This window comes from Bufo bufo, chromosome 1, assembly GCF_905171765.1.
Source record: "Bufo bufo chromosome 1, aBufBuf1.1, whole genome shotgun sequence".
In the NCBI taxonomy this organism is placed as follows: Eukaryota; Metazoa; Chordata; class Amphibia; order Anura; family Bufonidae; genus Bufo; species Bufo bufo.
Genome location: NC_053389.1, coordinates 617792698 through 617815701, shown reverse-complemented (window position 1 = coordinate 617815701; position 23004 = coordinate 617792698).

Here is a 23004-nt window from a genome sequence, read left to right as displayed (position 1 = left end):
TTTTTCTTCCGTGGGTCTTCCTTGATTTTTGGAGGATCCACGGACATGAAAAAAAAGTCGTTTTGGTGTCCGCCTGGCCGTGCGGAGCCAAACAGATCCGTCCTGACTTACAATGCAAGTCAATGGGGACGGATCCGTTTGACGTTGGCACAATATGGTGCAATTTCAAACGGATCCGTCCCTCATTGACTTTCAATGTAAAGTCAGGAGTTAATATACCATAGGATCAGAGTTTTCTCCAATCCGATGGTATATTTTAACTTGAAGCGTCCCCATCACCATGGGAACGCCTCTATGTTAGAATATACCATCGGATTTGAGTTACATCGTGAAAACTCATATCCGACAGTATATTCTAACACAGAGGCGTTCCCATGGTGATGGGGACGCTTCAAGTTAGAATATACTATGAACTGTGTACATGACTGCCCCCTGCTGCCTGGCAGCACCCGATCTCTTACAGGGGGCTGTGATCAGCACAATTAACCCCTCAGGTGCCGCACGCCTCTGTGTTAGAATATACTGTCGGATATGAGTTTTCACGATGTAACTCAAATCCCTCTATTGTATTATCATTAGTGGCCAGTGTGCACCCCCCCGGCCCCCCCTCTATTGTATTAATATCATTGGTGGCCAGTGTGCGGCCTCCCCTCTCCCCCCCTATCATTGGTGGCAGCGGAGAGTTCCGATCGGAGTCCCAGTTTAATCGCTGGGGCTCTGATCGGTAACCATGGCAACCAGGACGCTACTGACTTGTTCAAGGATGGATATCTGGATCTTGAAATGGGATGTGGTACTGTTGGTCATAGTAGGTTGTGCAAATTGGTTTGACTTTGTGATTTGTCTGGCTTGAAAATCTGATAGGAGCAGCAAAAAGGCAAGTGATGGTCTGGTTAAGGCAATTTTTCTGCTATTTTTTCCCCATAGACTGTTCTAAAGCAGGTGAAAAACACCACAAAAAAACATATTTACTGTAAACTGTTTTAAGATAAACACCTTTAACACCTTGGTGACGCAGGACAAGTAAACTCGTGGGTAGGAGGATTCTCATCCTGCAGTTAGCCCCCTTTCCCACAGGCGCTGTTGCAATCACCGGCTGTATCAGCCAGCATCGATGAAAACACAGATGCCGGCGGATTAACCCCCTATATGCTGCGATCAACGCTGACCGCATACAGGAATGGACTCCCTCTCTCTCCCCATCAGGTCCTGATGGTTGCCTTGCAATGGCCTTAGGGCCTGGCAGCTACGGAGGCCTATGAGGCCCAGCCCCCAGGCTGAATCTCATAGGCAAACTGTCATAAAAAGACATATTACATATCTCCGTGTCCATAACAACTGGCTCTATGCAAATATCACATGATCACAAATCAAATAAAAATGGTGCCCAAAAAAATACAAAACAAAATAACAAAAAATATGTAACACAAAAGCAGGTTTTTTAAAATAAATGCTTTTATTGTATAATATTGCATTGCATTACATTGCATTACAAAAAGTGTAATAGCGTGTGATCAAAAAGTAATATGTACCCCAAAATAGTAGCAGTGAAAATGTCAACTCATATCGCAAAAAACGAGCCCCCGAACAAGACGACCAGACAAAAAATAAAAATAATATGGCTCGGTAAGATGTAAAAAAAAAAAAAAAAAAAAAAAAAAAAAAAACTGTATAAAATTGGTATCTCTGTAATTGTACTGACCAGCAGAATAAAGATAATGTCATAATTTGTCATTCCACCCTCACCCCTGGCCCTGCCTACTTGCCTCGCAAGTCCTAATGACAGGGGACAACTAGACGGCAGTCCCTAACTTAGGATACATGCTGGGAAGACAGACAAGACAAATAACGGAACGTGAACGGACCGGGTCAATACCTAGAGAGCTACGCAGTACTAAGGAATGAGCAGAGAATAGTCAGGAAAAGACGAGGTCAAATACCAGGAGAGAAACGAAGTACAACAGGAGTCCGCAAAGAATCGTCAGGTGGAAGCCAGGGTCAGGATACCAGGAGAGATGCGCAGTACAGGAGGAGCAGGCAGAGAATCGTCAGGGAACACAGGATCAGGTAAGTATACAGGAACAAAACAATTACCAGATACCTAAAAGTAACAGGCAACCTGTGGCCAGCAGGCTGCCTGTATTTATAGTGGGGAGTGAGGGTCATGTGACGTGGCCAGCATCACATGACCGACAGACCGACCAGTCGAGCACCGAGTGATCAGCTCGGCACTCAAGGCAGACCTAGGAGCAGGGAGCCTCCCAGCTAGCAAAGCTGCCCTGGGAACAAGGTCAAACACAGATCCTCGCTCCCGAAGCTAAGCAGCAGGTCTGCGGCTGATGGGAGACTGAGTGCACCTTCAGCACCCCGTTACAGTAATTTCACCCCAGAGCCTCTACAGTTGTCAGGACAAGCTACGTAAATCACCACAATGCGCCTCAAATGCACATGGCGCTCTTTTACTCCTAAGCCCTATGGTATGTCCAGGAAAAAGTGTAGGGTCACATGTAGGATCCTTATAAAACCAGGAAGCAAGGCATAATAATACAGGGGTATGCATTGCACACTGCCACGCATATCTGTTTAAAAATTGCAATTTTCACTTTGCACCATCTGCTGTGAATTAATTTGCAGAACATCGGTTGTGTCAAAATATTCACTGTACATACTGTGAGGGGTGCGGTTTCTAAAATGGGTCACTTCTTGGTGTTTTTTTTTTATTTCACCTCAGAGCCTCTGATGTTCTCGGTCAGTGCTGTATAAATCACCAATCTAGGTCTCAAATGCACATCGCACTCTTTCTCTTCTGAGCCCTCATACAGCAGTTTATGACCACATGTGGGGTGTTTCCATATTCAGGAAGAAATGGGTAACAAAATGTGGGGTCCTTTTTCTCCTGTAGAAAAATCTGAGCCTAACGCAACATTTTCTTGTAAAACAAAGTGTTTTTAAAGTCTATGAAACACCTATTAGGTCAAAGTGCTCACTACACTTCTTGATAAATTCATTGGGGTGTAGTTTCCAAAACGGGGTCACTTTTTGGGGGTTTCCACTGTAAGGATACCATTACAGCAAAATCTTCCCTCCAAAAGCATATTGCGCTATTTCCCTGCTGAGTCCTGGCGTGTGCCTATACAGCAGTTTATAGAGTTAATTGGACCGCACACCAAGGTTCTTCAGTACGGTGCTCAATGGTAATTGTGATAAATATAGTGAGAATCAACCACGGCACTCGTTATTTAAAGTTGAATCAATTATGCTTTTTTATTTTTTATCCATCCAGAAATTAATTATGAAAACTGGTCAACGTTTCGGTCTTATCACAAGACCTTGCTCACGGCCTTAGTTTAGGAGACATACTGTATGTTGGGGTGTCATTTCCAAAATAGGGTCTTTTTTGGGGGTTTCCACTCTCTGGGTAACTTACAGTCTCTTCAAAACTGACGTGGTGCCCAAAAACCATTCCAGCAAAATCTACACTCGAAGATACATATGGTGCTTCTTCCCTTCTGAGACCTACAGTGTGCTCATACATCATTTTACGACCACATATGGGGTTTTCTGTAAACCGCCGAATCAGTCAAATAAATATTGAGGTTTCTTTTGTTGTCATCCCTTGCTGCCTTACAGGAAAAAATGGATTAAAATGGAAAATCTACAATTCATTAAATGTAATTCTTGTGAAACATGTAAAGGGTAAATAAAGTTTATAAAAGCAGTTTTATAAAATGGGGTATAGTTTATAAAATGGGGTAATTTATGGGTGGTTTCTACCATGTAAGCCCCATAAAGTGACTTTATAACTGAATTAGTCTTTACAAAAGTGGCTTTTGGAAATCTTTACATTTTTTAAAAGTGCTTCTAAAATTCTAAGCCTTTTAATATCCTAAAAAATTTAATTACATTTACAAAATGATGCCAACATAAAGTAGACATATGGCGAATATTATCTAATAACTATTTTATGAGGTATCACTCTCTGTCTTAAAAGCAGAAAAATTCAAATTCAGAAATAATTCTGTAATATTTTTTTTTATAAATAAAGGTGAAACATATTGACTCAAATTTACCACTAACAGGAAGTACGATAAGTAAAAGAATTCCAAAGTTATTACCACATAAAGTGACACGTCAGATTTGCAAAATTTGGCTTGGTCCTTAAAGGGGTTGTCTCATCATGGACAATGGGGGCATATCGCTAGGATATGCCCCCATTGTCTTATAGGTGTGGGTCCCACCGCTGGGACCCAAGCCTATATAGAGAACAGAGCGAAAGTGAAGGAGGGCACACTACAGTGGGACCGGCACATATAATGGGGCAGCGATATGCCCCCATCCTAGCGATATGCCCCCATTGTCCATGATGAGACAACCCCTTTAAGGTAGGTTAAAAACTGCATAAAAAAACATGAAATTCACTTGAATTATATTAGAGTGCCTTCACATGTGGCAGATTTTGTCTGCCACGTGTAAGGAAACCTTGAACTTCTACAACAGTTTCCTGGTATAGAAAAGTCACAAATTTTGGTACAGGTACTGTTTTGAACCAAAATCTGTGACTTTTTTCCCTTTTCTGACAATCTCGCTTCTTACAGTTGCAAGAAAAAGTATGTGAACCCTTTAAAATAATATGGATTTCTGCACAAATTGGTCATAAAATGTTATCTGATCTTCATCTAAGTCACAACAATAGACAATCACAGTCTGCTTAAACTAATAACACACAAAGAATTAAATGTTACAATGTATTTATTGAACACACCATGTAAACATTCACAGTGCAGGTGGAAAAAGTATGTGAACCCCTAGACTAATGACATCTCCTAATTGGAGTGAGGTGTCAGCCAACTGGAGTCCAATCAATGAGATGAGATTGGAGGTGTTGGTTACAGTTGCCCTGCCCTATAAAAAACACACACCACTTCTGGGTTTGCTTTTCACAAGAAGCATTGCCTGATGTGAATGATGCCTCGCACAAAAGAGCTCTCAGAAGACCTACGATTAAGAATTGTTGACTTGCATAAAGCTGGAAAGGGTTATAAAAGTATCTCCAAAAGCCTTGCTGTTCATCAGTCCACGGTAAGACAAATTGTCTATAAATGGAGAAAGTTCCTCACTGCTGCTACTCTCCCTAGGAGTAGCCATCCTGTAAAGATGACTGCAAGAGCACAGCGCAGACTGCTCAATGAGGTGAAGAAGAATCCTAGAGTGTCAGCTAAAGACTTACAAAAGTCTCTGGCATATGCTAAAATCCCTGTTAGTGAATCTACGATACGTAAAACACTAAACAAGAATGGATTTCATGGGAGGATACCACAGAGGAAGCCACTGCTGTTTAAAAAAAACATTGCTGCACGTTTACAGTTTGCACAAGAGCACCTGGATGTTCCACAGCAGTACTGGCAAAATATTCTATGGACAGATGAAACCAAAGTTGAGTTGTTTGGAAGAAACACACAACACTGTGTGTGGAGAAAAAGAGGCACAGCACACCAACATCAAAACCTCATCCCAACTGTGAAGTATGGTGGTGGGGGCATCATGGTTTGGGGCTGCTTTGCTGCGTCAGGGCCTGGACGGATTGCTATCATCCAAGGAAAAATGAATTCCCAAGTTTATCAAGACATTTTGCAGGAGAACTTAAGGCCATCTGTCTACCAGCTGAAACTCAACAGAAGATGGGTGTTGCAACAGGACAACGACGCAAAGCATAGCAGTAAATCAACAACAGAATGGGTTAAACAGAAGAAAATACGCCTTCTGGAGTGGCCCAGTCAGAGTCCTGACCTCAACCCGATTGAGATGCTGTGGCATGACCTCAAGAAAGCGATTCACACCAGACATCCCAAGAATATTGCTGAACTGAAACAGTTCTGTAAAGAGGAATAGTCAAGAATTACTCCTGACCATTGTCCACGTCTGATCTGCAACTACAGGAAACGTTTGGTTGAAGTTATTGCTGCCAAAGGAGGTTCCACCAGTTATTAAATCCAAGGGTTCACATACTTTTTCCACCTGCACTGTGAATGTTTACATGGTGTGTTCAATAAAAACATGGTAATATTTAATTATTTCTGTGTTATTAGTTTAAGCAGACTGTAATTGTCTATTGTTGTGACTTAGATGAAGATCAGATCACATTTTATAACCAATTTGTGCAGAAATCCATATCATTCTAAAGGGTTCACATACTTTTTCTTGCAACTGTATGTAAAAAGTTAGTGGGATATGGGCAAGGTGAAAGCCGTGGATAGGACCACCGAGGCCCCACAGAGTTAAGAAAACTGGCGCATATTACACCAGAAATCTACACCAGTATCTTCTGGTTCATGGACCTCCTGAGGGAGCACAAAATTATTAAGAAGCTGTTCTTTATTAAGACTGGTGCAAGAAACACCAGTCTTAATACATCCCCACCCCACTCCCGTAGTGTGTGTGAACTAGGAGCAAAGTTTTTATATAGTTAACATTTCTACCAGATATGATGTATTGCAGGCATTTATGAGAAAAGGCTAAACTATGTGTTGAAGACATTCTCGGGGCATTTCAACTAATCCTCAGTTAGTAATAATCTGTGGAAGGAAGATGTTTTACATAGTACGTACCCATTTCTCACTCTGCCGATGCCGCTTTCTGCACTGCCATCACACAGCCTGCAGGCTCTTCCGCCCTGGTCCCGACTGAATGTGGATTAGAGTATATGCATCTGAACAAGAAAAGAAGGATCCAAATCTGGTCGGGACCCAGGCGGAACGGATTATCTGAACGGATCCGTCTGTGCAGATCCATGATGGATCCGCACCAAACGCGAGTGTGAAAGAAGCCTTAATAAACTCCTGGTGCAGCAGGGCAGTAGTGCGTGAATGGATGCTGCAGAGTTTATGTAGTGACAGGCCAATGTAGCAGAGTTGAGTACAGCAGAGCTGATGCAGAGTCAGGATAAACAGTTGCACTGATTTCTACAAACACCACACAAGATTGATTACACCTCATCTCTTTAAAAGGCTACAATGGATAGCCCGTTAGCACAGAGCAGAGGTAAGGACCATAGGACTCTAGAGGCCATTCATCTGAATAGGGCTTGCAGAAATCAATGTGGCAGATTGACTAATCCTATAGATGGTGTAAACTTAAACAGGTTGACCTGACCTGCACCAGATTTTCCCCTATGCTATGCAGAGGACCAAATCTGAGGCAAACCTTCATCAAAATCCATTTATGCGCATTTTCCAGGCCAAAATACATCCTGTCTGGACTTACTTGAATTCTCTATTCAGATACCGTAGTCATTTTAAAAGGAACCTGTTACTAAATATCATGATTTGAGAGGGAGCAGGGCTCCCAACCTGATTAGCTACTATTTTTTACTGACAATTTGGAAAGCCATAATAAATCATATACATGGTAAGTGAGAAATGTTCACAGCCCAGAATATGGTAAATAATATGAACACATTAGCAGCATTCACTGTGAACTGTAACATGATGATAATTAAATATCACAATAATTTATACATGTTCCTCCAGATAAAAAAAAAAAAAAACATTATGAAAGTGTCCGTTTTTTCACAGGCACTAGAAATAGTACCTTATTTTTAGGGTGCCCCAAAGCAACAGATCTAGCTCTGCTCCACATGTACCATACTGTATATCCCTTTAATAAATAGTTATCTCTTCAAGAACTACAATCAAAGTCAAATGGTTTCAGATGTTTCCCTGGCTGTCAACATTCAGCTCCCCAGAGAGGTCTTTGCTGACACCAGCAGGCAACATGCTTGACACAATACACTTATTTTTCTTTCATCATGTTCAATATATCAGTCTTAAATCTAGTCAGTAGCATAGTTGGTTGTTTCATTTCAAATTATTCACACAGTCTTTTTTACTTGAAGGGGTTCTCTGTAATGATCTATATCTCTCTGTAAGTGAAATCAAAGCTAGATGTGCTTTTACATTGCAATATAGGCAGGGGAAGATTTACTAACCCTATAGATGGTGTAAGCCTCAACAGGTTGTCTAGACCTGCAGATTTATCATAGGGGCTCAGGCTGAATGGACACTTTCTCTGACTCTATACCAGGGGTGCACCACCAATGAGGCCAGGTGAGGCGATCGCCTCAGGCAGCACCAGGAAGGTGCAAGAGGGAGACAGCAGAAGGGCCATGGGCCATGAGAGCTTTCATTGTGGCAAAGGGGTTAGGTTAAGAAATTGGCATGGGGGGGGGGGGGGGGGGGGGGCGCCGTTTCAGTTTTCGCCTCAGGCAGCAGAAATGCTAGGTGCATCCCTGCCCTATACAATCTATTGGTTAGCTTAGTTTGTGACAGTATTTTGAGCCAGAATTGTGAGTCAATTTTGATGCAAAATGGTGCATCTTAGGCCATACCACTTTCTTGTAAAGCCATGCCACTTCGCTCTTAGCCCATTCCATGTTTGAAATATTGGAGAGACTATAATTGTGCCAAAATTGCACGAAATTGCACCACTTTTTCGAAATATACTCGTAGCAGACACATTAGTAAATATGGGCCATTGTGTAAGATAACTAAGGCAGCCAGTGATAGGTTGGAGTCGATGATGACTTGTTTGCTTACATAATATTGTCCATATGCATGAGATATGTACACAGATTCCAATGAATATGCATTTCATGGTTTGAGTCATGCAGTATATAAACACACTGGAATATACACCATTTGTCCCCATAGAATATTCACAGCGGTACCCATTGAGAGCCTTTATAAAAGTTAATGCTTGCCATTCCATTTTTAGGTTTAAATCTCTGTGCTGATTGTATGGTATGGTATAGGGGAGCTCTATTTTAATAAATTGATAAATTATATAATTCTAGCTGCATGAGGCCACCTCTAGGGGAGCAATCTGCATAGGGGCGTGCTGCGGGCAAATTTACTAACATTCAGCCCCGGCTTAAATGTTGGTGACAAACTTTGGTAGCCAGGGGCTGGAGTAGTTTTCTTGCCAGGCATAAGGACTGCCATAGATGCTCCTAATTTATAGCCAGGTGCATGCCTTGTCATAAATTAGACAAAGGGGGAAGTCTAAGACTGTTGTAAAAAGCCAGTGAATTCAGAAAAGAAGCAATGTCATATCCGTCCTTTATACGTTCTCTGCTTTTATGATCCACTCCTGATTTTGGCTCCCAAACCTGCATCAGAAAACCTGACCGTATGCTCGTGCCCTTAGGCTGCATGTACACAATGCCGAGCCGCACCTGTGCATTCTATTTGAAACAAACAGCATGTATATGTGTGGCCTGGAAACTACAGCTGCGGCCCGGCAATTAGTGGTGATCTGCAGATTCTGTTACTTGCTAGAAAATTCATTCTGCAGATAAGCTTATTAGGTTGTTCTTTATTGTTGTGCCCTTTGTGAATTAGCTCAGATGATGGCAATATACTGTACATAGAACCTGCACCAAACACTCTCTGAATACAGCATGTGACCAATAAAATCTGTTGCTAGGATTACAGTTGTATTCATTTATCCTTTTAAAAGGATATAAACTTTGTCCACTAGAGGGCAAATCTTATATTGCATAATGTGATTCATTAGAAACTAACAGCATTAGAAAATATCTATCTGTTAGACTGAGATAGCACCAAACAACATGAATTATAACTGCATCCATTGAAAAACTGGTAGTCCCAGATTCATAATTATCTAAATAAAAATAAAATAAAATTTACAAAAATGGACAATTAGCTGCAGAGGTATAAAACGCCCCTGACACTGTCTGCACAATCTGTGTGTGCTGTGTGCATAATCTCCTGTGTATCCTATGAAATAGAGCTTCACACTGCCCTCTCCTGCCTCTTGTCTAAAAAAGTAACATACAAGCAGAAGGCAGAGCAGACATGCTGAAGCTGCCTTATATAAGATACACCGAGACTCTGCAGTGTAAGTTAGGTGACAGATTTTCTATGTCACTGATCTATCAGAGTGCTGCCTTGGGATAGGATTCAAAGCAGAACAGTAAAAATGTGATGATACTCTGCTCCCTCTGTCTCTGTCCAAGGACATAGTGCAGAATGTAGGCTGCATTAGTAGATGCTATCATAGGGGAAGGAGACAACCCATAAATGGCACATCAATCTCCACTATCAGCAATCGATAGCAGTAAGTAATAAAGCTACAACTACTGACATATAAGCAGTATAAGAACCACAGTGTACCAACCAAATAATAGCACCCACAGCCCCAATGTCATTTTGCAGTCGCTTCTCCTGAAGAAGGGATAACTTATTAAACAAATTATTTCACTTCTAAAGTTGAATTGGCCAGACCGCATCTTATTTAGGGATTTCACAGCAAAGGAGGGGAATACATATGCACACAGTTATTCAGTTTTTATTAATTTATTTCCAAGCAAGGTATTTTTTACACTCCGCTGTATTTGGGCTATTTTATCAGGTCCATGACATAAAATCTTATGTAAAATACATTTTAATTCCAGGGTGTAATGGAACAAAACAGGAAAGGGGGGGGGGGGGGGGTGAATATTTTCACAAGGCACTGTATGTACATGTAAGTTTAGACCTACATTTTATGAATGAAGTCCGCACACGCTGAACTTAAATTTTAGGAGGTGTGGAGTGTTTAAAGTTTTGCTTGGGTTACACATTTAACTACAAATAGAAAGCTTTTTTTTTCATGCTAAAATACAGTTTGACACAAAATTTTATGAAGGTCCTTGTTCTGCATAAAGTGCTATTGTGGCATTTTGACAATGTTCCAAGTGTCTACTTTCAGAAAACCTTTTACAGTCAGGTCCCTAAATATTGGGACATCGACACAATTCTAACATTTGTGGCTCTATACACCACCACAATGGATTTGAAATGAAACAAACAAGATGTGCTTTAACTGCAGACTGTCAGCTTTAATTTGAGGGTATTTACATCCAAATCAGGTGAACGGTGTAGGAATTACAACAGTTTGCATATGTGCCTCACACTTGTTAAGGAACCAAAAGTAATGGGACAATTGGCTTCTCAGCTGTTCCATGGCCAGGTGTGTGTTATTCCCTCATTATCCCAATTACAATGAGCAGTTAAAAGGTCCAGAGTTCATTTCAAGTGTGCTATTTGCATTTGGAATCTGTTGCTGTCAACTCTGAAGATGAGATGCAAAGAGCTGTCACTATCAGTGAAGCAAGCCATCATTAGGCTGAAAAAACACAACAAACCCATCAGAGAGATAGCAAAAACATTAGGCGTGGCCAAAACAACTGTTTGGAACATTCTTAAAAAGAAGGAATGCACCGGTGAGCTCAGCAACACCAAAACACCCCGAAGACCATGGAAAACAACTGTGGTGGATGACCGAAGAAATCTTTCCCTGGTGTAGAAAACACCCTTCACAACAGTTGGCCAGATCAAGAACACTCTCCAGGAGGTAGGTGGATGTGCTTCAACAATCAAGACTCTATACTGACAGGGAATGTCCCACAGGATTGGCGCATGGCATATGTGGTGCCAATATTCAAAAAGGGGCCAAAAACAGAGCCTGGAAACTATAGGCCGGTAAGTTTAACATCTGTTGTGGGTAAACTGTTTGAAGGTTTTCTGAGAGATGCTATATTAGAGCATCTCAACGGAAATAAGCAAATAACGCCATATCAGCATGGCTTCGTGAGGGATCGGTCATGTCAGACTAATTTAATCAGTTTCTATGAGGAGGTAAGTTCTAGACTTGACAGCGGCGAATCAATGGATGTCGTATATCTGGACTTCTCCAAAGCATTTGACACTGTACCACATAAAAGGTTAGTATATAAAATGAGAATGCTCGGACTGGGAGAAAACGTCTGTAAGTGGGTAAGTAACTGGCTCAATGATAGAAAACAGAGGGTGGTTATTAACGGTACATACTCAGATTGGGTCACTGTCACTAGTGGAGTACCTCAGGGGTCAGTATTGGGCCCTATTCTCTTCAATATATTTATTAATGATCTTGTAGAAGGCTTGCACAGTAAAGTATCAATTTTCGCAGATGACACTAAACTGTGTAAAGTAATTTACACTGATGAGGACAGTATACTACTACAGAGGGATCTGGATAGATTGGAGGCTTGGGCAGATAAGTGGCAGATGAGGTTTAACACTGATAAATGTAAAGTTATGCACATGGGAAGGAAAAATGCAAGTCACCCGTACATACTAAATGGTAAAACACTCAGTAACACTGACATGGAAAAGGATCTAGGAATTTTAATAAACAGCAAACTAAGCAGCAAAAACCAGTGTCAGGCAGCTGCTGCCAAGGCCAATACGATAATGGGTTGCATCAGAAGGGGCATAGATTCCCGTGATATGAACATAGTCCTACCACTTTACAAATCGCTAGTCAGACCACACATGGAGTACTGTGTACAGTTCTGGGCTCCTGTAAACAAGGCAGACATAGCAGAGCTGGAGAGGGTTCAGAGGAGGGCAACTAAAGTAATAACTGGAATGGGGCAACTACAGTACCCTGAAAGATTATCAAAATTAGGGTTATTCACTTTAGAAAAAAGACGACTGAGGGGAGATCTAATTACTATGTATAAATATATCAGGGGTCAGTACAGAGATCTATCCCATCAGCTATTTATCCCCAGGACTGTGACTGTGACGAGGGGACATCCTCTGCGTCTGGAGGAAAGAAGGTTTGTTCACAAACATAGAAGAGGATTCTTTACGGTAAGAGCAGTGAGACTATGGAACTCTCTGCCTGAGGAGGTGGTGATGGTGAGTACAATAAAGGAATTCAAGAGGGGCCTGGATGTATTTCTGGAACTTAATAATATTACAGGCTATAGCTACTAAAGAGGGGTCGTTGATCCAGGGAGTTATTCTGATTGCATGATTGGAGTCGGGAAGGAATTTTTTATTCCCCTAAAGTGGAGAAAATTGGCTTCTACCTCACAGGTTTTTTGCCTTCCTCTGGATCAACTTGCAGGATAACAGGCCGAACTGGATGGACAAATGTCTTTTTTCGGCCTTATGTTACTATGTTACTATGAGAAGACTTTACCAGAGTGAATACAGAGGGTTCACCACAAGATGTAAATCATTGGTGTGCCTCAAAAACAGGAAGGCCAGATTAGAGTTTGCCAAATGACATCTAAAAATGCCTTCACAGTTCTGGAACAACATCCTATGGACAGATGAGACCAAGATCAACTTGTACCAGAGTGATGGGAAGAGACGAGTATGGAGAAGGAAAGGCACCGCTCATGATCCTAAGCATACCACCTCATCAGTGAAGCATGGTGGTGGTAGTGTCATGGCGTGGGCATGTATGGCTGCCAATGGAACTGGTTCTCTTGTATTTATTGATGATGTGACTGCTGACAAAAGCAGCAGGATGAATTCTGAAGTGTTTCATGCAATATTATCTGCTCATATTCAGCCAAATGCTTTAGAACTCATTGGACTGTGCTTCAAAGTGCAGATGGACAATGACCCAAAGCATACTGCAAAAGCAACCAAAGAGTTTTTTAAGGGAAAGAAGTGGAATGTTATGCAATGGCCAAGTCTATCACCTGACCTGAATCTGATTGACCATGCATTTCACTTGCTGAAGACAAAACTGAAGGGAAAATGCCCCAAGAACAAGCAGGAACTGAAGACAATTGCAGTAGAGGCCTGGCAGAGCGTCACCAGGGATGAAACCCAGCATCTGGTGATGTCTATGCGTTCCAGACTTCAGGCTCTAATTGACTGCAAAGGATTTGCAACCAAGTATTAAAAAGTGAAAGTTTGATTTATGATTATTCTGTCCCATTACTTTTGGTCCCTTAACAAGTGGGAGTCACATATGCAAACTGCTGTAATTCCTACACCGTTCACCTGATTTGGATGTAAATACCCTCAAATTAAAGCTGACAGTCTGCAGTTAAAGCTGCAGTTAAATGTTTGTTACATTTCAAATCCATTGTGGTGGTGTATAGAGCCACAAATGTTAGAATTGTGTCGATGTCCCAATATTTATGGACCTGACTGTAGGTTTGCGTGTCTAGTATGATTTTTTTTTATTTTGTGATTTAGGTTTTGTATGCACATATCAAAAGTGCAAATATTGTCCTGGCTACCAGAAGTGCAAAATGTCAAAAACAACAAAAAGTTTAAATGGGTTATCCTGTGAAAATGTTTAGTACCTCCCCCACCCTACCCAAACTTTTAGGTCAAGTTCACACTTGAGTTATTTGGTCAGTGATTTCCATCAGTTATTGTGAGCTAAAACCAGGTGCGGGTAAAAAACACAGAACAGGTGCAGATCTTTCCATTTCACCTGATCTCTGAGTAGGCTTCACCACTGGTTTTGGCTCCATCTAGTGGCGGCTGCATGAAAATGCTGTATTTTCATGTCAGGAGAAGAGAAGGAGGAGTTTGTGCTGGACCCCCTCCCCCAGGCCTCATAGTAGTCATGTGGTCTGCATTCATTGAAGGTACACCACTGCCTGAGATCCCTCATAATCCCAAGAATAAGGGGTCCCAAATAGTGTTGAGCACGAATATTCGAAAAGCAAATTTTTGTGGCGAATATCAGCACTTCGAGAATTCACAAATATTTAGAATATAGTGCTATACTGTATATTCGTAATGACGAATATATATATTTTTTAACAGTACACATCAGGTGATCATCCCTCCCTTCTTCTAGCTTGTGGGCCAATGAGAAGGCTTTGTCTGAGCTTAGCAACATCCTTAGCAACCAATATGAAAGTTGCCTACCCCTTACTATATAAGAACCTCCCCAGCAGCTATTTTCTAAAGTTTATTGCAGTTATGGAAGAGACAGCAGTGTCATTGGTGTGCTCTGTGTTTGGTTGTATTACATTAGACAGTTAACGTATATATATAATTCAGATAGTTAGGGGGAGATAGTCAGTGTATGTTAGATTGAGCTATAGTGTAGCTGTAGGTTCTGCTGTCCATACATACATGCTAAAGACATAGTGCTGTGATGTCACAAGTTGCACGTATTGCGAAAAAATATGTGCATCATTAATTGCCGAAAATTCGCAAGCGCAAATATATTGAAGCACTCTATCTGCATATAAAGCTATTCTAATGTTCTGCCGTGCCAACCATTTTCTCCAGTCTCAGGAAACTTATACCAGCTTGAAAAATGTAGCATAAATGACCCACGCTGGTATTTCATGCGCATTACACGAATAATACATTGCCGATTTACGCAATCAAGAATATAATCTTGAATTCTCGAATTTGCGAATATATGACGAATATTCTACAAAATATTTGCAAAATATTGCAAATTCGAATATTGCCCCTGCCGCTCATCACTAGTCCCCAAGTGGAGTAGTAGTGCAAATGTTGTATTCTGATATGGGATGTTTGCTACACCAGGACATACAATTATTAACTGGTGGTGTGTTTGTCTAAGTCTCATCTGCACAGTAACTGGGCTAACAGGTTCTTCCCTAACAGCAGGCAGCAAAAAGAATCCTGTTCCTACTGTTAAAAGTCATTTTACAATTTACTGTAGGTCACTATCTATGGGCAAAAGAATATTTCTTTCCTCCTGGTATGAAAAAAGTCTATGTATGGATCACCAGAGTTTTCTGAAAGGTTAGGGCCTCATAGGCTACCAGCAGAGGTTTCAGATTACGCACGTTTTTTCGTGCAGAAAAACCGCTGCATAATACTATACCAGCAAAGTGAATGAGATTAGACAGACCTCAAGTTTGCGGAAATTGACCTGCCATGTGAATTTCGAAATCTGCACCTTATCAATTGTTTGTGCGTATTTCAGCAGTTGGAATTGTAGTGTCCCACTCTGTGATAATCGTGGGGCCCTGTATAACTTTGGGCATATGCATTATACCATGTTAATGTATTGCTGTGTGAGCTGTAGTTCCTTATAACAGGCTGTTTTATTTGAGCATGTCATTACAACCATTCACCCCTAGGTGGTGCTGGCACCACACACACACACACATTATATATATATATATATATATATATATATATATATATATATATATATACAGTACAGACCAAAAGTTTGGACACACCTTCTCATTCAAAGAGTTTTCTTTATTTTCATGACTATGAAAATTGTAGATTCACACTGAAGGCATCAAAACTATGAATTAACACATGTGGAATTATATACATAACAAATAAGTGTGAAACAACTGAAAATATGTCATATTCTAGGTTCTTCAAAGTAGCCACCTTTTGCTTTGATTACTGCTTTGCACACTCTTTGCATTCTCTTGATGAGCTTCAAGAGGTAGTCCCCTGAAATGGTTTTCACTTCACAGGTGTGCCCTGTCAGGTTTAATAAGTGGGATTTCTTGCCTTATAAATGGGGTTGGGACCATCAGTGGCATTGAGGAGAAGTCAGGTGGATACACAGCTGATAGTCCTACTGAATAGACTGTTAGAATTTGTATTATGGCAAGAAAAAAGCAGCTAAGTAAAGAAAAACTAGTGGCCATCATTACTTTAAGAAATGAAGGTCAGTCAGTCAGCCGAAAAATTGGGAAAACTTTGAAAGTAAGGGCTATTTGACCATGAAGGAGAGTGATGGGGTGCTGCGCCAGATGACCTGGCCTCCACAGTCACCGGACCTGAACCCAATCGAGATGGTTTGGGGTGAGCTGGACCGCAGAGTGAAGGCAAAAGGGCCAACAAGTGCTAAGCATCTCTGGGAACTCCTTCAAAACTGTTGGAAGACCATTTCAGGGGACTACCTTTTGAAGCTCATCAAGAGAATGCCAAGAGTGTGCAAAGCAGTAATCAAAGCAAAAGGTGGCTACTTTGAAGAACCTAGAATATGACATATTTTCAGTTGTTTCACACTTGTTTGTTTTGTATATAATTCCACATGTGTCAATTCATAGTTTTGATGCCTTCAGTGTGAATCTACAATTTTCATAGTCATGAAAAAAAAAGAAAACTCTTTGAATGAGAAGGTGTGTCCAAACTTTTGGTCTGTACTGTATATATATATATCTGAGGGTGTGCTAAGGCTAGTTTCACACTAGCGGCAGCGGAGTCCGGAAGGCTGTTCCGGCGGGTGAACAGCCTGTCAGATCCATCCTGCCACTAGTTCACGTGTGCCCCCGGACTGCCGCTCCGTCCCCATTGACTATAATGGGGGCGGAGTTCCGGCGGCAGCACGGCAGTGCACAGCAAAAGGCAGCCAGACTAAAAGTACTGCATGCACCAAGGGCACCTCAACCACCATCTGGTGGGAGTCCCTGGACAACAGAGTGTGCCCTGAAGAAACTGGTGCTGCTGTCCTTCCATTCACTGCACACCGGCCCAGGGAGCTCTACAGAACAGTGAGCAAACAACTACTACCCCCATCGGCCCACTAACACTCACATATTGCCCCTGCGGCCCAGTCGCTGCAGAATGCAATGGATGAGATCTGCGGAAAATCTGCATCAAATATGCAACAGAAACCGCAAGTAACTCATGGTGTGGGTTGGCACAGAAATCTGCATGAAAATCAATCAATGTTCTTAAACCCATTCTAGATCTGCTACTGCTTGCCAAGCAAGCCAAGCAATGTTTAGGCGCCAATGATGTCATTCCACCCAGATCTAAAGCTTGTGAGCTACAGTGTAGGCACCAGAAAACAGGGCAAGATAATATCTCTTGCCCTCAGTGAAATGGGAGGGTAGAGTGTACTGAACACTGGAGTATAGCCGTAGTGGTGCTCCTAGCACTATAGACAGCCCCTCTGTGTTCCAACTAACTAATTTGCATGAATATAAAAGTATTCATATCTCTGCAGCTGTACAAGCTAAAAACAAAAGAAACATATTGTTTTAATCAGAATGATCAACCCTACCAGTCAGTATGCCTGATTTAATAGGGTGTCACGATGAGGATACCTTAAGTCCACCCGCACCACTGTCCCTACTGACTTGTACAATCCGTCCTAGGTGACGGCCCTTATAAAGTGCTGGGACCTATTAGTGTCACGGATGTTGTAGGGAAGAGCACCAAAGGACAACAAGAAGGAAGGGAAAAGACACTAGGCCTCACCGCTAGGGAAGGAAAAGTGTCACCACCTATAAAACCCTGCTCCTGGCCCTAACTCCTATCCGTATGGGCACCTCTCGATGGTAGAGATGCCCATACACAGGAACCTAGAAAAACCCTGGTGGCCCTCAGTTGCCCTAATAGTAATGACCGGGCAGAGACAACCCGCTCCTTCCCTGGTGAAAGAAACCAGCGTCTCGCTGAGGCCTAGTAAACAACAAAAGTGGGGGGGAATACAAAACACAACAAGGGGAACACTTAACTTCTGAGGCTGATGGATGATGGACGAACAGGACTTCACCATGAACCACACTCCAGCTCTTCCAAAAACCAAATGAAGCTATCCAGAGCAAGGAGTGATGGGTAAAGTCAGACTAAATAGGGGGAGGTGAAGGTCACATGATCCACACCTGAACAGGGGGTGTGGACATACCAGCAACACACAGACAAAGTGAAACCAAAAGAGGCTGTCAGATAACTAATGTGCAGATATTCTTTCAGACCTTCTCAAACCTGTCACCGGCGTGACAGTACCCCCCCTTATACGGGTGACCTCCGGGCACCCAGGACCGACCTTATCAGGATGAGCTCTGTGGAATGCTCTCACCAGACGGCTAACATTAACATCGGTCGCTGGAACCCACATCCTCTCCTCTGGTCCGTACCCTCTCCAATGAACGAGATACTGGAGTTATCTCCGGAGAACTCGGGAGTCCACAATCCTGCTTATCTGAAATTCTAAATTGCTGTCCACCATGACAGGAGTGGGAGGCAAGAAGGACGGTTCAACAGGTTCAACACATTTCTTTAACAACGATTTATGTAATACGTTATGGATTTTCAATGCCTGAGGAAGTTCAAGACGGAAGGCTACAGGGTTAACAATGGCAGTGATCTTATATGGACCAATAAATCTTGGTCCCAACTTCCAAGAAGGTACCTTAAGTTTAATGTTTCTTGTAGACAGCCACACAGAATCACCCACTCTCAGGTCCGGACCACTCATACGTCTCCTGTCAGCCGCATGCTTATACCTGCCGGAATTCTGAGCACCAGAAAATGTACCAAACTGTGGATGGAACCTATATGCCGCAAAAAACAGTGACTTATCAGTGGATTCCTGTCTACGGTTATTTATAGCAAACTCAGCTAACAACAAAAATGAAGACCACTGTCCCTGATTCTCTGAAACAAAACATCTCAGGTAAGTCTCCAGATTCTGATTAGTGCGCTCCGTCTGTCCATTCGACTGAGGATGAAAAGCCGAAGAGAAGGACAATTGTACACCCAGACGAGTACAGAACGCTCTCCAGAATCTGGAAACAAACTGAGTTCCTCTATCGGACACAACATCAGAGGGAATGCCATGTAGTTTCACGATGTTGTCGACAAACACCTGCGCAAGAGTTTTAGCATTGGGTAGACTAGGTAATGCAATAAAGAGTGCCATTTTACTAAAACGATCGACAACCACCAGAATCACAGTCTTTCCCGAAGAATTCGGTAAATCCGTGATAAAATCCATGGACAAATGGGTCCATGGTCTGGACGGGATGGGCAATGGAAGCAGATATCCGGAAGGCCGAGTATGTGTCACCTTAGCACGTGCACAGTTACCACAGGCTGACACATAGTCCTAAATACACTTACGCAACCCCGGCCACCAGAATCTGCGAGAGATGAGATCGACAGTCGATCTGCTCCCAGGGTGCCCAGCAAGCACCGTACAGTGATGTTCCTCGAACACCTTGTGACGTAATTCGGAGGGAACAAACAATTTCCCCTGAGAACAAGAGTCTGGAGCATCCTCCTGTGCCTCCAACACCCTGGCCTCAAGATCAGGATAAATAGCGGATATAACCACCCCTTCAGATAAAATGGGACTTTGGTCATTAGACTCATCCCCCCCAGGAAAGCTACGTGACAAAGCATCCGCCTTGACGTTCTTAACCCCAGGGCGGTAAGTGACGATGAAGTTAAATCTGGTGAAAAACAATGACCATCTGGCCAGTCGCTTAGCCGACTCCAAGTAGGCCAGATTCTTGTGATCTGTAATTACCGTAATAGGATGAATTGATCCTTCCAACTAATGCCGCCACTCCTCGAACGCCAACTTGGCTAGCAATTCCCTATTCCCCACATAATAATTCCTTTCAGCAGTCGAGAGTTTTTTTAGAAAAAAATGCACATGGGTGCCATTTACTGGGTGAAGGACGCTGCGACAATATTGCTCCTACCCCAACCTCAGACGCATCAACCTCAACAATAAATGGCTGAGACATGTCCGGTTGCACCAGAATAGGGGCCGAAGCAAAACATTCTTTCACAGCAGAAAAGGCCTGTAATGCCGCATCAGACCAGATAGAAATATCAGCACCCTTCCTAGTCATGTCTGTTAAAGGTTTAACCACCGATGAATAGTTCAAGATAAATTTACTGTAGTAGTTGGTAAACCCCAAAAACCGCATAAGCGCTTTCAGATTTTCGGGTCGATCCCAGTCCAACACGGCACGGACCTTCTCGGGATCCATACGAAAACCTGAGGATCAGAGCAGGTAACCCAGAAATTGCACTTCCTGTACAGCAAATACACACTTTTCCATCTTAGCATACAACTTATTCTCTCTTAGGATCTGTAACACCTGTCTCACATGATCCTGATGAGTCTTCATATTAGGTGAATAAATTAGTATGTCATCAAGGTATACAACGACAAACCTCCCCACCAGATGATGAAAGATGTCATTGACAAAGTGTTGAAAAACCGCAGGAGCATTGGTTAACCCAAAGGGCATGACCAGGTTTTCAAAATGACCCTCAGGGGTATTAAATGCGGTCTTCCACTCATCCCCATCCTTGATCCTTACCAGATTATATGCCCCCCTCAGATCCAATTTAGAGAACACCTTGGCACCGACAATCTGACTAAACAAATCCGTAATCAAAGGAAGGGGGTAAGGATCAGGGACGGTAATGCGATTGAGCTCACGGAAGTCCAGACATGGTCTCAGGGTACCATCCTTTTTCTTTACAAAGAAAAATCCAGCAGCCACTGGGGACTTGGATGGTCTAATATGTCCCTTTGCCAAACTCTCGGTGATATATTCTCGCATAGCCTTTCTTTCGGGTTCCGAAAGATTATACAACCGAGATTTGGGCAATTTAGCTCCGGGAATAAGATTGACGGGACAGTCATACTCCCGGTGTGGAGGCAACTCCTGATTACCACTCTCAGAGAAAACATCAGAAAATTCAGAAATGAACGAGGGTACAGTTTTAGTGGTAACCATAGAGAACGATGCATTAAAACAGTTGTCCATGCAAAAATCACTCCAATCGAGAATCTGTCTCGCTTGCCAATCGATGTTAGGGTTATGTTTGCTTAACCATGGTAAGCCCAACACCAACGGAGCAGGCAGACCCTCCAACACATAACAGGAGATAGATTCCTGATGCAAATCACCCACTCTTAAATGAATGTCATTCACTACCTGCAACAGGCATTTTTGGGCGAGAGGTGCTGAGTCAATTGCAAAGACAGAAATACTATTCTCTAATGCATTAGTAGTCAACCCCTGAATGCGTACAAACTGTCCATCAATCAAGTTAACTCCTGCCCCACTGTCGATAAAAGCTTCGATTTTCACAGTTTGACTCTAGCGCCACCTCGGCAGACAGGAGAAAACGGGTACTACCAGTAAAAGACAAAAGTAGGTTTTCTTGCTCCCCACCCATACTACCAATAGTAATTTGGGGATTAAACGTTTTTTTCTTTTTGTTTACACCTTGATTCTGCAAGTACGGACAAATATTCACCAAATGACCTTGCCACAACAAAAGCAGACTCCTTTCACATGACCCAAGCTTTTGGCAATAGTTCCAGGAGTAACTCCTCCTAACTGCATAGGCTCATCACAAGGCACAATCATCCGTGTCTCTCCACCATAAGTGTCAAAGGAAGCAGTACCCTTATTGGACAGTACGTCCTGAAGGTGAGTACCCCTAGATCTCTCCCTCAGGCGTCTATCAAGACGTACAGCAAGAGACTGCTTCCAATGACTCAGGATTTTCATGAAAAGCCAATGTGTCCTGCAGTCTCTCAGAGAGACCCTGGCAGAATTGGCTACGGAGAGCAGAATCGTTCCACTCTGTATCTGTAGCCCATCTCCTAAATTCTGAGCAATAGGTCTCCGCAGAACGTTCTCCCTGCCGCAAACCCCGTAACTTGGTCTCGGCCTGAGAGATCCGATCCGGGTCATCATAGATAAAACCTAAGGCTCTAAAGAATTAATCTACTAACCGGAGGGATAGTGATCCGGTCGGCAGAGAAAAAGCCCAAGATTGGGCGTCCTCTTTTAGCAATGAAATAATCATACCCACCTGTTGACACTCACCCCCAGAAGAGTATGGACGCAACCTAAAGTATAATTTACATGACTCCCTGAACCGGATGAAATTGTCACTACCCCCGGAAAACCTGTCCGGGAGAGCTACCTTCGGTTCAGGGCAGGCCTGGAACCCACCACCGGAACCAGCAGCCTGTGGACTCTGAAAAATCATCGCACGGAGGTCTGCTACCTCCAAAGTCAAATTTTGCAGCTGTTTGACCAGTGCAGTCATAGCATCCATAGCTGCACAGATCAGAACAAAAAATGGCGCTATTGGCTTTGGATAATGTCACGGATGTTGTAGGGGAGAACACCAAAGGACAACAAGAAGGAAGGGAAAAGACACTAGGCCTCACCGCTAGGGAAGGAAAAGGGTCACCACCTATAAAACCCAGCTCCTGGCCCTAACTCCTATCCATATGGGCACCTCTCGATGGTAGAGATGCCCATACACAGGAAGCTAGAAAACCCTGGTGGCCCTCAGTTGCCCTAATAGTAATGACCGGGCAGAGACAACCCGCTCCTTCCCTGGTGAAGGAACCAGCGTCTCACTGAGGCCTAGTAAACAACAAAGGTGGGGGGGAATACAA